This window comes from Arvicanthis niloticus, chromosome 7 (assembly GCF_011762505.2).
Source record: "Arvicanthis niloticus isolate mArvNil1 chromosome 7, mArvNil1.pat.X, whole genome shotgun sequence".
In the NCBI taxonomy this organism is placed as follows: domain Eukaryota; kingdom Metazoa; phylum Chordata; class Mammalia; order Rodentia; family Muridae; genus Arvicanthis; species Arvicanthis niloticus.
Window position 1 is genome coordinate 88,128,050 of NC_047664.1, and position 15,115 is coordinate 88,143,164.

The following is a 15,115-nucleotide window of genomic DNA, read 5'->3' on the forward strand; positions in this document are numbered from 1 at the left end:
TTACTTTTACAACCAACTATTTTGGGGGGGGGCAAGGGGGCAGTCAGTATACTAAAAGCCTCAATGTGTGGTGGCAGCGGAACATGGTGCATCCAAAATGCTCTCCATAAGGAGGAAGAGAGAGAACTCAATACTCGATTGGTTACAGTTCTTATTGTTGTGTCAAAAACCCTACAAGGAAGGAAGCGTTAGTTTTGGCTCACAAATGGGGTGTACAGTCTGTCATGACAAGGACATCACAGCAGCAGGAGTGTGAGGTGGCTGTTCGTGGTCATCCAAAGGCAGAAAAGTGGAGGAGATGAGTGCTTATGCCCAGCTCTGTTTCTCTGTTTGATTTTTCTTCGTCTAAGACCCTAACCCACGAAATAGTACGACCCACTTTTAGTGTGGATACTCCCACCTTAATTAACTTAGTCTAGAAAACTACTCACGAATGGGCCTAGATGTTCATTTCCATGGCGATTCTGAATTGCATCAACTTGACAATAATGATTAGCCATCACAGGGCTGCACCAAAGCTGAAGATGATAAGGTTGAAATAGCATTTGAACTGGGGGTTTAAGTCAGGCTTTCAATGGGTATCTCGCAGAGTGGAGGAAACAAGGGCATTTCCATTAGCACACGTGGTCTGAGAAAGAGACCGGGCCCAGGAAGGAAAATGGCGAGATTAAGAAGTAGGTTGAGTGGAACACTGAGCTGAGTTTGGGATCTGGAGCCATTGCAGCAGGTTGAAGCTGGGTTATAGAAAGCTACTAAATCTAAGCAAAGTAACTTAGTATTCTTTCAGTGGCTGAGGAAGAGCCAATGGAAGTTTCCTGTGTGTTTTGTTTTGTTGATCCAGGTGGGGTGAGATTTTTTTTTTTGTTTTGTTTTTGGTTTTTGTTTTTTTTGTTTTTGTTTTTTTCGAGACAGGGTTTCTCTGTGTAGTCCTGGCTGTCCTGGAGATCTTAACCACAGCAGAGCCTTTTGAAGTTTATGTCATATTTCTGAGCCCATCTCTTCAGCTGTAGACTATGAGGATTTTAAAAATCTTGTTGCACAGTTTCTACAAAGTAGGTGACAAAAGCAGCGGTTATTGATTATTGATTGTAACATTGGATTTATTAAACTAATTATTTTAGTATTATCCTGGCCTGTTTTCATGGTCTGGAACAGTGGTCTATTGGTTTGTTAGCATAGCTCCCTGGCATCTTGTATGAAATATTTTCTTGGAGATTCTCTGAAATATCACCTCCATCTCTTGATTACTTGGCTTTTTTATTCCAAATGGGAATTGCAGTGTCTGGGACGCTTTGAACTGCTGCTCCTCTAAGTGGGGTGTCTTTTACTCTTGCCAGCATGGATGATATCTTAAGGAAACAGTCAGTAAGTTATACTTTTAACCAAAGAAACGGTCATAGAATTTGAGGGTCCCTTACTGGGCAGAGAAAATGGTCCAGCAGAAACTCCTGCTTTATTCTACTGCCCCTTCTTTCCCCTCTTTCCTTTCTTTCTTTTTTCCTTTCTTCCTCCTCTCCCTCCTCCCCCTCTTCCTCCTTCTCTCCCCCTCTTCTTCTGTCCCCTCTGCCTCTTTCTCTTCCCCTCTCTCACTTCCTCCTTTTCCTCCTCCTCTCCCTCCCCTTCTTCCTCCTCCTCTTTCTCCTTCTCTCCCTCCCCTTCTTCCTCCTCCTTATACGTTCATGAACACTTCCCCTGTTCTAGAGCACTAGACTATTGCTTCCAATACATACTAAATGTATGAAGAAACAGGAGCTCTGAGAAAGGGTTGATTATGTCCCTCAAAGGCTCAAAGTACATTGCTTCAGCACTTAGAAGAAAACCTCACAGGAGAAAGAGAAACTGAGCAAATTCTCCCTATTCTAGTTTCTGTTCTATGCTACATATTCTGATACATTTTCATCAAATGCTACATTTTAAAAATTTAAGTAAGAATTGCTCACTGAAAGGACACATGTTGAAACTTATCACCAATATCTGCGTGATTTAGGTGAGATGTTGTTTTTTTAATGGGTAAACACTTAAATATAATGTTAAGATTCCTAGGCCCAGGCTCAGCACCTAGACACCAAATCAACAATAAACACAGCCCTGCAACACCAACACCCAGAAGAAGATTATCTCTCCTGTCTCTTTTAAAATAAAAAGTCAGAGAGTTGAAAGTCATAGTAGAAGCAAACCCTGTGGTCTAACCAATCCATAGGCTAATAGCGATGACTTTCAAACAACTCGTACATCACCACGCACCCCAGTGGAAGGAGTGTGGAAAGGAGGTACATAGGTATAATTGAAATGAGAAGCAAGCGCCACAGAAGACCTCACTATAATTATTCATGATAAAACATAATCTTATTTTTGTTTTGGTTTTTGGAGATAGAGACTCATTATGTAGCCTTGGTTGGTCTAGAAGTAGCCTGGGCTGACCTCGAACGTAGTGCTCCTCTTTAAGTCTGCTGGGTAAGTGCACAGTGGCTGGCCTGCAGTCATGCCAAACAAGAAAATAAAACCAAGATGCAGCATCATTTCCAAACTTGGAACCTCTGTGTTTGCAGAATGGAGTGTTCAGAAGTGCGTGCAGAGGTTGATGTGGGGCTGTGCGCGCTCTGGCAGGTCCAGCGGAGTCTGGGAACTGGATGCAGTCTAGAGGTGGCCCTTGTTGTGGATTTCTTCAACAATTAGCTGACTCTTCTGGATCAGATGTGTGAGTTCCCAGAGAAAGAGCAACTCCCGCTGCAAGCTTGCTCAGAGTTCAAGGGAGTGTGATGGGAGCTGACCATAAACTCGGGGTTTGGAAAGCCACACAGCTTCTTCTCAAGAAAGGACTATTACACAAGCTAACCCATTGAGCAGCCTTGGGATGCAGTGGCAGCTTTGACCTATTGCTATTACTGTTTGTGGGGCCACTGGGATTTTTGTTGCCAGATAGTGGCTACTGTCAATCAAGAACTCAGTCTCTGAGTGTTCAACAGTGGGGGTGAGCCTGGAACCCTGAGATGAGTGAAGAGCTGTATTTAATGAATCAGGAAGATGGGTTATCAGATACACACCCACTTATTTCCTGGAATTTTTTTTGGAAGCTTGTATTATATGCAGAGATTGCCCTCAGACAGAATTTGCCTCAACGCCACACCTTGTAAACAAATGTAATATGATCAATCAGCTGGAAACCGAAAATGTAAATTATGCAAAGAAAATGTATAAAAATACTAGTGGTTTTCTATGAGAAAAGTACTTTTTAATTACTATTCCATCTATTTCAAGTTCTTTTCTTTCAAAATAATGAGACTTCATGGCTTTAATAATGGAGAAAAGAATAATTTTTCAAATGAGATTGCTCTAACATGCCACTGGGGGACCTGGGTCTATTGTGCCGCATTTTGTCTATCCTCTGGGTACGCATTAAAGCCTGTACTCATTCATATAGAAATACTCTTAGGCATGCAAGTGGGTTTATTTACATATTTTCAATTCCAACTTATGTTAAAAATCAGCAACCTGCTTATATAGTTAAAATCCCCACAAAGCACAAGCCATTCAATGAAAAGGCTTTCCCCACACCCCTTTCTCATCTAACTCTCTTCCCTCCCTGGAGGCAAATGCAGCTTTTACCGGCTCCCTTTCTCCTTTACCATATATATTTTTAGCAATACAAATAAATATATTGATGTAGTCTAAAATTTACAGTGTGAGAAGAATATTGTTTTAAAAATATCGTGGTCTGTGAAATATTTTATTCATAAAGGTGCGCGTGGTGGGGTAAGAGTCTCTGTTTTTAATGTGCTAAGCAAAAGGGAGTGAAGCATTTATCTTATAAGTCAGTCGGTATTGAGGGCCCTGTTTAGTTGCTGTCAGGTGTTGCTGTACTGTACGTCTTGTTGAGATCCAGGAGTAGCATCTTTCTTAGCAGGCTTCCCCTACGCCCTTGTCTTTTGAACTCTCACATCTCCAGGCTTTGTTTCTTAGGGGCAAAGGATTACCATTTCCCTGTGTTCCACATATGGCAAAGAAACAAAGTGCTGACTTTTCTTTTATTTGAATTACAGAGGGATGACCAGGTTAACCAGGGATTGAAGACAGGGGTGGCAAGGCCCTGTATCCACAGTACCCCATCTATGACTTTACAGCATTTAGCAATCCAGCATAATGGAAGTTATTTTGAGCCACCATGTGGTTGCTGGAATTGAACTCAGGACCTCTGGAAGAGTAGTCAGTGCTCTCAACTGCTGAGCCATCTCTCCAGCCCAGAAATTATCTTGAGTGTTCACTTGTGTGCTTCACCACGCAGGAACTCTGCTTCTATCTCTTACAAGAGTCTTTGATAAAAAGTTAATTGGTCCATAATAAATATTTGTTGGGCTGAGGAAATAGCTTAGTTGGTAAACCACTCACTATACAAACAAGAGTACTTAACTTTGATCTAAAGAAGAATCTGAATTTAAAAAAAGCTGGGAATGTTGGTGTGTGTGTTTCTAATTCCTGTGGGGCTCTGGGGAGGTGAGTCTCCAGGGTTCACTGGCTTCCCAGTCTGTTCTAATTGTTGAGTTTCCAGCCAGGGAGAGACATTGTTTCAAAAGGAAAAGGTGGATGATGCTTGGGGATTCACACACACGCACACGCACACGCACACACAGAGGAATACACACAGGTACACTTACTACTTGTGTGGGTGATCTGTGTTCTGTGGGGGAATTAAATAGCCTTTGGTCAGGAGTACAAAACTGGATACCTTAAGGTAAATTTTTTCAGAATATTTTTTCCGAGGGGGGACAATTTTAATATTCATATTTTCATCTTGCAACATTTGCCACATGTACACCTGACAGATATGAAGTTGCAGTGCAGTTAGTTACTGGAAAGGGGTGTAAATGAGTTGGGACGAGTTCTAGCCTAGCTAGTGGTGGGTCAGCCTGCCCGGGAACCTGCCTGTGTGCTGGAAGTGCCGGCTCTACACCATTCAAGCCACCAGCGGATAGAGAAGGGCAGCTTTGAAGAAGCCTGCCGTATGGGTTTATTCATCTCTCAAGGAGGTGGGAGGCCAGCTGGACACAAAGGACAAACACCTGTGTGTCTGAGAAGACGCTGGTATGAACACACACACACACACACACACACACACACACACACACACACACACAAACACAGTATCAGGGTCCATTTGGCAGAGAAGTCTGACATAATTCTCTCTTATGTTACCTAAGAACAAATAATCTTTAATCACAACTATAGGTTTGGAAGCTTGTTTCAAGTGTTTTCCTTCTCCCCTAAACAGAGAGGCCACTGTCCTGGGTTAGTGTGATCTATGAGAGGATCCCTGTAGGAGGGAGAGGCTGGAAAACTTGCCTAAGGTTGGTTACCAAATAGTACCCGATGGCAAGTGGGTCAATAGCGCTCCGAAAGATTTGCATATTTCTCTATCACCATATTGTTCCAATCTCACCAGAGGAAACCATTCTGGTGTCCCTAATGGAGCTATTACACTTTGGGTAATTCATATCCCTTAATTTTACTGCCAAAGGAATTAAAGCTAAGAAAGGCTGAATGTCTTGCCTTCTTTAACAGAGATGGGATCCTGTGGTTAGTAGTCAGAGCCTCTTCTAATATTTGACTTTAGGTAGGCATGAGTCCTAAAACTGACAGTTGGAGGTGGTCTATAGTTTATCTGTTAAAGCTGTAAAGCAACTTATGACACATGTTTAACCAAATAAAATGATTTTCCCCAGCTTATGCCATTCTGACAGTTTGCAAAAACCATCCTCACCTTCCTCCTTGCCTCATAAAAAGGGGCTGTGGCTATTTTTAAACCCAAGGTTTGTAGAAGGAAATGTAGATTATAAATCTAGGTTAGTTGGATTTATTCAGGAATTTGTCATAGTGAATATGAACTTTCTTGACTCCAAGTAAAAGAAAAATGAAAGATCAAATAGATTATCCAAATCTCTCTCTCCAACCCTCTCTCCTTCCCCCTCCTCTGACCCCATCCCTTCAGGTTTATTCCAGACTAGTTGCAGAACAAGAAGGAAAATCCCAAGTTTCTTGCTCTCGCTTAGGGGGTGGCTACCCTGACACAGGAGTAGCAATGTCAGTGAATCTGTGTTGCAATATTGTTTACTATCAAAACAACTCCAAGTCAAAACAAACATCCGCACAAAGAAAATCGTGGAACAAAATACTTGTCAAACTTGTATAAATGAGTGGCCTTTAAAGAACTCCAAAGGCAGGAACATTTTTTTATCAGCCCTTAACTTCTGGAAGCAACAAGATAAAGTGTATCCACTACCTCCTTTCTGTTTAGGTCTTGTCTTAGTTAGGGTCAGGGTTTCTATTACTGAGATGAAACACCATGACCAAAAAGCAAGTTGAAGAGGAAATGGTTTCTTGGGCTTACACTTCCAGATCACAGAAGGAAGTCAGGACAGGAACGCAAGCAGGGTGGAACCTGGAGGCAAGAGCTAATGCAGAGGCCATGAAGGAGTACTACTTACTGGTCTGCTTCCTGTGGCTTGCTAAACCTGCTTTCTTATAGAACTCAGGACCGCCAGCCCAGGGATGACACCATCTGCCATGGGCTGGACCTTCCCCCACTGATCACTAATGCATTAAATGTCTTACAGCTGGACCTCATGGAGGCATTTCCTCAACCGAAGTTCCTTTCTCTCTGATGACTCTAGCTTTTGTCAAATTGACACACAAAAACCAGCCAGTACAGGTCTCTTATGAGATGTGTCTAAATGTTACATTATTTTTTTAAAATAACTTCAGGATAAATTCAATAATATTTCCATCATTCCATCCTGATAAAATATTCTAATCAAATGAAAAGATTCTAATAAAATGTGCTTATAGGTTCCACTGTCCAATGAGTAAGTAAGCAGCAAGCACCACTTTTTTATTTTATGGAATGAAAGCAACTTAAACACAGAAGTCTTTAGGACCTAGTCAAAATTACACAAAGACTGAGAAAAATTCTACAGTGATAATCCTATCTGCAGGGCAGCTCTGTGCCCTACTTCTACACCACGATTAATAGCAAACCTACTAACTGTGTAATGTTGGTACATATCATGCTCTCCTTTGAGGCCATCCATTGCTGAGCCCAGGGCTTGAGCTTCAGAAACTTTTATCTGTGTTGTCTGAGGCAGGAGGCGTCAACACCTGCCGCCACTAGATGGTGCTTGTCATTGAAACAAAGCTTCCTCCAGGAAGTTTTCTCTGTCTCCACTAGGACCATGGGTGGGAAAGAAACTTGATTAACAAACTAAATAGTAAATGGGTAGGTAGTTCAGAGGGCTATAAAGCACAGGAAGCTATTGTTCAAAAAGCAAACAAGCCATTACCAAGTTAGGTTTATACTAATTCCACCAATCTTTTTTTTCTTTCCTGAATATTCAACCCAGACCTTGCTCCTGGTATGTAGGGAATCTACTAGTGAGTTAAAGAGCTGCACCCCTTACCCGCTTTATTGTGTTGTTAGAAGTTAATATATCCCAGGCTGGCTTTGAACTCACTTTGTAGCCCAGGCTGGCCTGAAGCCCTTCTTCCATGTTGGGATTACAGGTGTGCTCTACCATATCCAGCCTTTTCTGTTCATTCTTTTCATCCTCAAACTTTGTGAGCCATAGGAGAAAAAGAGCAAATGAATCTTTCTCTGCATTTGTGAGAATCAAAGGCGACGGTGAATATTTTAGGACAGGTTGTGGGAAAACAAAAACAAGACCCTCAGTATTTATCGTCCTCGGTTGGAACGGCAAAAGCAAAGGTGACTGACCACACACAGAGTTAACACAAAGTTAATCATGACCTTTCCAAGGAAAGCACATGAATCTCTATTACTGGACAGTAATCAATAGGAAAGGAAATGGAACATGCCTTTTTAATTGTGGGATCGCAAACACCAAGAGGAGAGTGATAACAGGGTTGGCAGGCTTTCGGCCAAGGCCAATTCTCTTCTCATTAATTTAAGACACATACCAAATTTCACTCCACAGTTCTCATTCTCGCCTCCCACCCCTACCCTGCTCAACAGCTCTATCCCCGTACAGGGCAAATTCTTGCCAATCTTGATAATAAGGTGCCTCCAGGGGTTACCTATCAATTTGCATGAAGGGCATTTTGACATATTTTGCAGCCAAGCACATGGGAAATATGTTTCTTGGACTTTTCCTTTCTCAGACAGTCAGTAAAGCTGACTATTCATGGCCGGTTCACGACTATAATGAGAAATTGCCAGCTATGTTGAAATACATAATCCACAGCGTGAAAAACTGCTGATCAGCAGTGGCAAATTCTTAATACAAAAGTGATTTCTTTTTTTGCTCATGAGCTTTGGGGTTGCTGATTCTTGCTGTGTGTTTAGGAGTGACAGTTACTTTAAACATCTGCCTAGAGACAAAGTTGCTGGGGGGGGGGGGGGATTTAAAGGTCAGGAAACGTCCCGCCTTCACTTCTCAATTGCCCCATCACTGCCGTAGGTTTTGTAGAATGTGTGAACATGAACGCAAGCCAGATACGACAACAGCCAAACACATGACATTAGTGCATTTTACTTTCAGACATTAGGCAACTTGGGGTGGTTCCCGGTGCTCACCGAGTGTTGAGTAAGGGCTTTACACACACCAGCTTCCCCCAAACACAACCTCTGTATCTGCTTCCCCAACCCTGGGGGAGGCGCCATGGATCTTCTCCAGTTCTAGATACTGAAGAAAAGAAAAGGAAAGGAAAGAAAAGAAAAGAAAAGAAAAGAAAAGAAAAGAAAAGAAAAGAAAAGAAAAGAAAAATTAGTGACTCTATCATTACATCTATTTTACCTCTACACACCAAGTCTCCTTCTTTGGCATCTTATTACCTACGTTAGAAGTGTTGGAAGCTAGAGTTAGTATGTGTAGTTGACTTCTTCCGGGCTTAGTGTTGGGTGCCAGAGTGGAGTCTCAACAGTGACTTTCACATACAAAAATGCATGAACAGGAAACACAGACATGCTTGCACCGTATGTTGTGTAGCTTAAGCCCATTAAATGGTCACTCTACAGCAGTCTTCAGTACATTAGATGGTATCTGTGCTGGCAACTGCTCACACCATAAAGGATTTCTTAACTGATCGCAATAGCACCGGGCCATTGACATAATTGTGATTTGCTTGGAAAAGGGTATTTAATTTGCTTCACCAGCATAGTAAATATGAAAGACCATTTTGCAAACGCAAGAACCTGCCTTGGATGGCTGAGGTTAACTCAGACAGACGCCGCCAATGACACCCCTGTTTCCCCAGACATCCTTTGCCTAAAAAGATGACTGGCGACTTACACTGGGCGCTGACAGCACTTTCTTTACCAACACACCCCAAGTTTTGTAGAGTGGCATCCGGAATAATCTGGATTGGGAAAAATCGCAGGCAACTTCAGGTTCTTCCCGTGTAGGGGAACTGAGACCAGCTGGATGAAACGTTGAAACTATCTCTGGGTACAGGAGAAGCCTGGCGAAGCGAGGCTGCGGGGTCGGGAGCCTGATGCCCCTTCCAGCCCCGGGAGGGCGCGGCGAGCTGAGCCCCCAGCGAGGGCGGCGCGGCCCGAGGCCCCTCCCCTCCGCCGAAGCCCGAGCGGCTGACGCCGAGCGGCGGCCGAGAGCCGAGGGGGCCGGCCGGGCGGGCGGGCGGGCGGGCGCGAGCGAGGGCAGGGCAGGGGGCCGGCCGAGGCCACTCGCCGCTTTAAATATGGATCGCGGGCTCGCGCTCACCGCACAGCTTTGGCCGCTTTGCCCATCCCCGAGCCCGGCCCCGGCTGCAGCGTCGGTTCCCGGCAGCCACACGGAGAGCCGGGCGCACACGCGGGAACTGCGGGAGGCAGAGTAGAGCGGAGGCGCCCCGCCGCCGCCGTCCCCTCCCCGAGGCCGGCACCTCCGCTCCGCGTCGCCGATCCCTCTCTGCGGGGCCGACCCTCCCGCGGCCGCCCTCGCCCCTCGGCCGCCTCCCGGGCGCACAGCGCGCAGTCACCCACCCGGCGCCAAAGTTGCGACCGCTGCCCCGCGCGCTCTGCGACCGGCCGCGCCAACTTCCCAGCCCACGCCGCCCGGGTCCCCGCGCTCCCCCGCCTCCCAGCCCCGGCGGCGCTCGGGGCAGAGCTTAGGTGGCGGCGGCGGCCGAGGTGGCGGCGAAAGCGGCGGCGGCAGCGGCGGCGGCGGCCGCTGCAGCCTCACATTCAGTCGCCAAGCTGGAGGAGCGACGGAAGCCCGACCCCAGGAGGTGAGTGGCCCGAGCGTGGCAGGGAGGGTCGGCCACGTCCCCAAGCCTCGCCCGCGCGGTGGGCACTGGGTGGCGGTCCCGCAGGGCGCGCTGGCGGCCTCGGTGCGTCCAGGGAGGAACGCAGAGAGACCGAGAGAGAAAGAGAGAGAGAGAGAGAGGTCAGTGGAGGGCCGGGCATCCCCTGGGCTGGGCGCCCGCGAAGTGTAGACACCGCTGCTGTTGCTGCGGAAAAAGTACTTTTTATTCCGTCTTAGCGTTCAGATGACGACTTTGGGTGGTTCTGTTTTCCCCCTACTGCATAGCTGCCTGCACGTAACGGGGCGTTGTTGCCACGACTGTGGTGGGGCCAGTGGACGCCCGGACTCGGCTCAAGAGCAATGACACTTGTGTTCCCTTGAACCCGGGTGGTCGCGGTGTGGCTGAGAACCTGCTTGGGTGGGAGACACACCCCCAGATCTTTAAGCTGTGAGGTTGGGGCAACAGTGCCATCGAGGCCGCGATCCCTTCTCCACTGTCCGCTCCAGGACCGGGCACTCGCATCTCCTCTCCCTGGCACGCCGGAGGCGGGGGTGAGTCAGGCAGATTCTCTGCAAGCAGCACACATTTATTTGCAAGGGGTAGACAGAGGTTAAACTGGGATTTCTATGGGCTGGCGACGGCGGAGCTCTCGCTCAGGTACTGGGCAGCGTGTGCATCTTGGCAAAGACAGGTGATTCCTTCCTTAAGTGCATTGCACTCAGCCTTTGGCAGTCTGTGAAGAGCAGGCACTGAGCAACAGCAGCTAACTGCAGCAAGCTCCACAAAGAGGAAAGTTCTCCGAGAACAGAAGGGGGAAAGAAAACCCCTCAACTTGGGAAACGCCAAGAAAGCATTTCTGCCTGGGCTCTAGCGTGTAGAGCCCTTCTTGGTTCCCTGTAAATGTGTGGCTTTGCCTTTTTCCTCCTCCTGGAGGCCCCACCTTCTTTCTCAGCACGATTGTCTGCAGCAAGTTCTTCCAGTCTGAAGTTGAAGTGCTCAAAGCACCTTTCTCTCCCCGTTTCCACTCACTTCTCTCTCCCTTTTCACTTCAGTGCCAGACAAACTTGCTCTGGGTGAGAACTCCCGGACACTGGGCCACAATAACACAGTCTCAGATCCTGGAAAGGCTCGTTCTTGAGGCGCTGCATCGAACTTCCTTTTCTTAACCAGGGACTTAGGGTTGCAATAGTATCTGAATGGAAGTGTATACTGCTCACTAGTGCCGGTCCCACTGAGATTTGAAGAGATTCTCTCTGGCAAGCCAGTCCTGTGCTGGCGGCTCAAAGACTTAAAAAAGTTTCTAAGAACCCTGGTCCTTGTTTTTGTCACATTAGCGTAATACTTTCCAGTCATTATTGTACCTTAGACCGAGGCTATTTGTACTTCATTCAAAGGAAGCGCGCCTACTTTGTGAAGCTTTCCTAGCAGAGAAAAACTTTTACTTTCATTTTAAAGCTCAATCTAAACAGGATTCTGACCTCTTACATTAAGTTGTGAAATTTAATAATTTTACCATATCTCTAATTATAGGTGAGATAGTACAAAACTCCCATATCTAGGCAGGATAGGAAGTTTAACTTCTGCTATGAATTCTTGAAGCATAGGGCGCATATTTGGAATGGGGTGAGAGACAGAAAATGGAATATTTGGTAGTGACAGGTATATTTGAGAAAGCAGAAACCCTCATCGCTTTCTATTTTACAGCATAAAAATCTCAGTATCATTATCTGTTTGAGGGCTACTTTCGAAGACACACAAGGCAGGTGAGCTTTTCAGGTGGTCAGAAGTATGCTCAATTTATTGATGTATTTATTCTAGTTCACCTTGTCAACATAAGAGAGCTTGCAGTGTTTGCACACTTGTGCCATCATTTTAAATGAAGACATTTGGATTTACAGGAATACTGTATAAAAGGAAGACAGGCAATTGTAGTGGAGGAAAAAAAAAAAAAAAAACGTGTTAGAAGCCAGACAACCTTTGGGACGTCTCCCAGCACACCCTGGTGGTAATCTCATTTTTCACTGAGCTCTGGCAAGTACGATTTGAAGATTCTGATCTCTTGTTCTGATAACAGGCATGCTAGTTTGACTATAGCTCACATCTTAAAGGAAAACAGCACTTAAGGAAGGAAGCACACTGTGAATCACTGTAGGTAATCAGGTTTCCCTGCCTGCCTTTGAGGGCGCTGCAGTCCTTGAGGACTGTTATTGTTAGGGGAGCCAGTCCTGGGAGAATTCACTGCTGCCAAAGTCTGGCCAGGACACTCAGCTTGTTCCTTGGTGTTCATTTTAAAACACTAGGCATAAAGTCTGGATTTGATGCATAATCAGGTCTGGGAAAAAACAAGTGGACGATGATTAAGGTTTCCTTTTTTTTTTTTTTTTTAAATTTCAAAATGGAGAGGATCAGGCAGGGTACATGACTGGTTGGCTTGAGGAAGCTGTAAGCAGACCACTTATCTTATTTGATGGATTTTCAGGACAACTTGAAGAGCCATGAAATTTGTTTTTAATGGAGTCCTTTAGCAAAATGAACAGTTAAAGAAAACCCAGGAACTAAATAGGACTTTACCAAACTAGCTATTACTACTTTTACATATAGGTATTTTAGGGGGTAAATACTGTTTCTTTGATGTAAGGCCAGCGGTACATTGTACACAGATATATTTTGCCTGACTCCCAATATTTAGACACTTGGTGCATTTTGGTCATGGATGCTCGTGTCCTATCTTGAAGGCATTTCATGTACCCACCACTTCGTGTACTTAGCTCTTTTCCCAGCTGTAGCTGTGGATAATCTTTTACACAGCGCTGTCTAATCTGAATATTTACACACAAAACTGCACTAATTCAGAGGCCACTCACTTTATTTTATCTTCAGCCACATTTGGTACTATCACAATGACTCGGAGGCTACGACTTGAACTGCATTTCTCTGGCCTCAGCAGAGAGTGTAGAGTGCAATGACAGTTGAGAAGGCTCCAGGGGAAGATGAGAGTGTGGAAGCCATGCCTTTGTTTACCTGCTGTGAGGTGGAAGACAGAAGACCTTCCTCTAGTCCTCAACACAAAGCACACTTGTACACTCCTCAGTAATAACGTCCTTCTTGCCCCTGAATTAGGAGACGTTTTTATGTTTATCTGGCAGACTCAAAAACCAAGACAGAGAATTCTTTTTTTTTAAAAACACCCTGGGAAGTTATTGTTGGAGGCTGCAATGCACAGTCTATCTGCATTCTGCTGCTTCATCATCATCTAATGACTGTGGTGAAGAGGATGGGTGTTATTTCAGTCACACAGGAAGAGGGTAAAGCACATGGAAGCTCATCCCACTTAACGTCATCCTCCCCCCTAGGCCGTGTTGCCCCTCAGCGGTGACCACTTGCTTCAACGTTGAGGTTTCAGATTCTACAGTGCTGGAGGTGTTTCCCTGGCTGATTCTCAGTTTGAGCGTATCACTTGTAACTTCAGTCTTGAGGGGTTAAGTTTATTTTCATGCAGAATTCACACAGAAGCAAAGCACATGAAGTTAAGTCTTTGAAGGACGTTAGTAGTCCACAACTGGCATCTTGGGGTTTTGTTTTCCTCTTACTTTGTTGAATTTGTATTAACAAGCTTAAAACTTTTTTTTTTTTAAACAGAGTTTTTGAGATAATTTTGGGTGGCATAAAAATAAAGCAATCAGAAATTCAAAAAGAAGAAACTTGTTCTTCTGTGAGTCACACAGTAGGGAAGCTTTTTCCTAATGTCATTAATAGGAAGTGAGACTTTCCTTTTTGCCTTTGAAACTATCCTTTCTCATGAACAGCCCACTCTATACTATTTTCAAGTGAGCAAACTTAAGGAGTCCGGGCTTTTCTACTACTCAATACTAGCTTTGCCTTGGAGACCTCCTGATGGTCGCTGGGATCTAGTTACATGGTCATCTCTTTGGCATGCTCTCTCGAAAGAAAGGCTCTGCGCAGCAGAGAGAAGACACATATTAAAGAGGACTCCCATCACACAGGAGATTTCTTAGAGTCTTTGTATAGGAAGCACATTTGAGTTACAATTGTTATAAGACCTTCAATATCCCAGTCAGCAGTAAACAAGAAGACAGAAGGTAGAAATGGGCTGAGATTGGTAGGTACATAGCAGACACTGAGCTGGCTGAGTGGGCAACCTGTTGGTAAAGGAAGAGGAGGCCAAAAGGCCTTGAACAGAAGTAAAGGCTAGAACTTGATACTTGAGAATGTCATGTATGGCAGTGCCCCCTTTTCTTCCCTCTTTTTCTCAATCCTTCCATCAGCCTCAAGTATTTAAGTTTTAAGTTTTATTCTTTATATGTAGTCAGAACATGTCAAATGCCATTAAAACATCAGCAAACAGCTCAACAATCTACTTGAGTGAATCCACCCCTGTCACCAGCACTCACTTCAGGATGCAGGTCAATGGAAGCCTTGAAGGTTCCATCCCCTCCACTGTAAGACCCTGTTTCCCTCAACAGGGAAGGCTGAGGCTGGAGGTTGCTTTACCTGTTACTCAACTTTCCCTGAGCGAGCCGAGTAGGGGTCTGACCTTTCTTGTTGGATGCTGTGTTTGGGAGATTTGGTCTTGGTTCACGTGTAGCAAGTTTGCTTACTCCCATTGCTCTGAGGCGATTTACTTCTGGGGAATAGCACAATTCATTTATCTTTTCCATTCTTGGTGGATACTTGGGTTGTTTTCAGTATTTGTTGATTATGATGCGTGCTGATTTGTGTATTCCTGAATATATCTTTTAGTAAGTGTGGAGAACTTAGTCGTGTGTGTTGAGTTCAGCTGTTAGATTTGGTTTAGTATCTTCCCTCAGAGTTGGTACTGACTCATCCTTCTACACACAGTGAATGG

The 15,115-nt window shown here is 45.1% G+C and overlaps 1 protein-coding gene across 1 annotated transcript in view; it reads left to right on the plus strand.

Annotated features, from left to right (window-relative positions):
• Window positions 1-15,115, plus strand: part of Slc4a4 (solute carrier family 4 member 4) — a 385,548-nt gene that overhangs the window by 57,837 nt on the left and 312,596 nt on the right.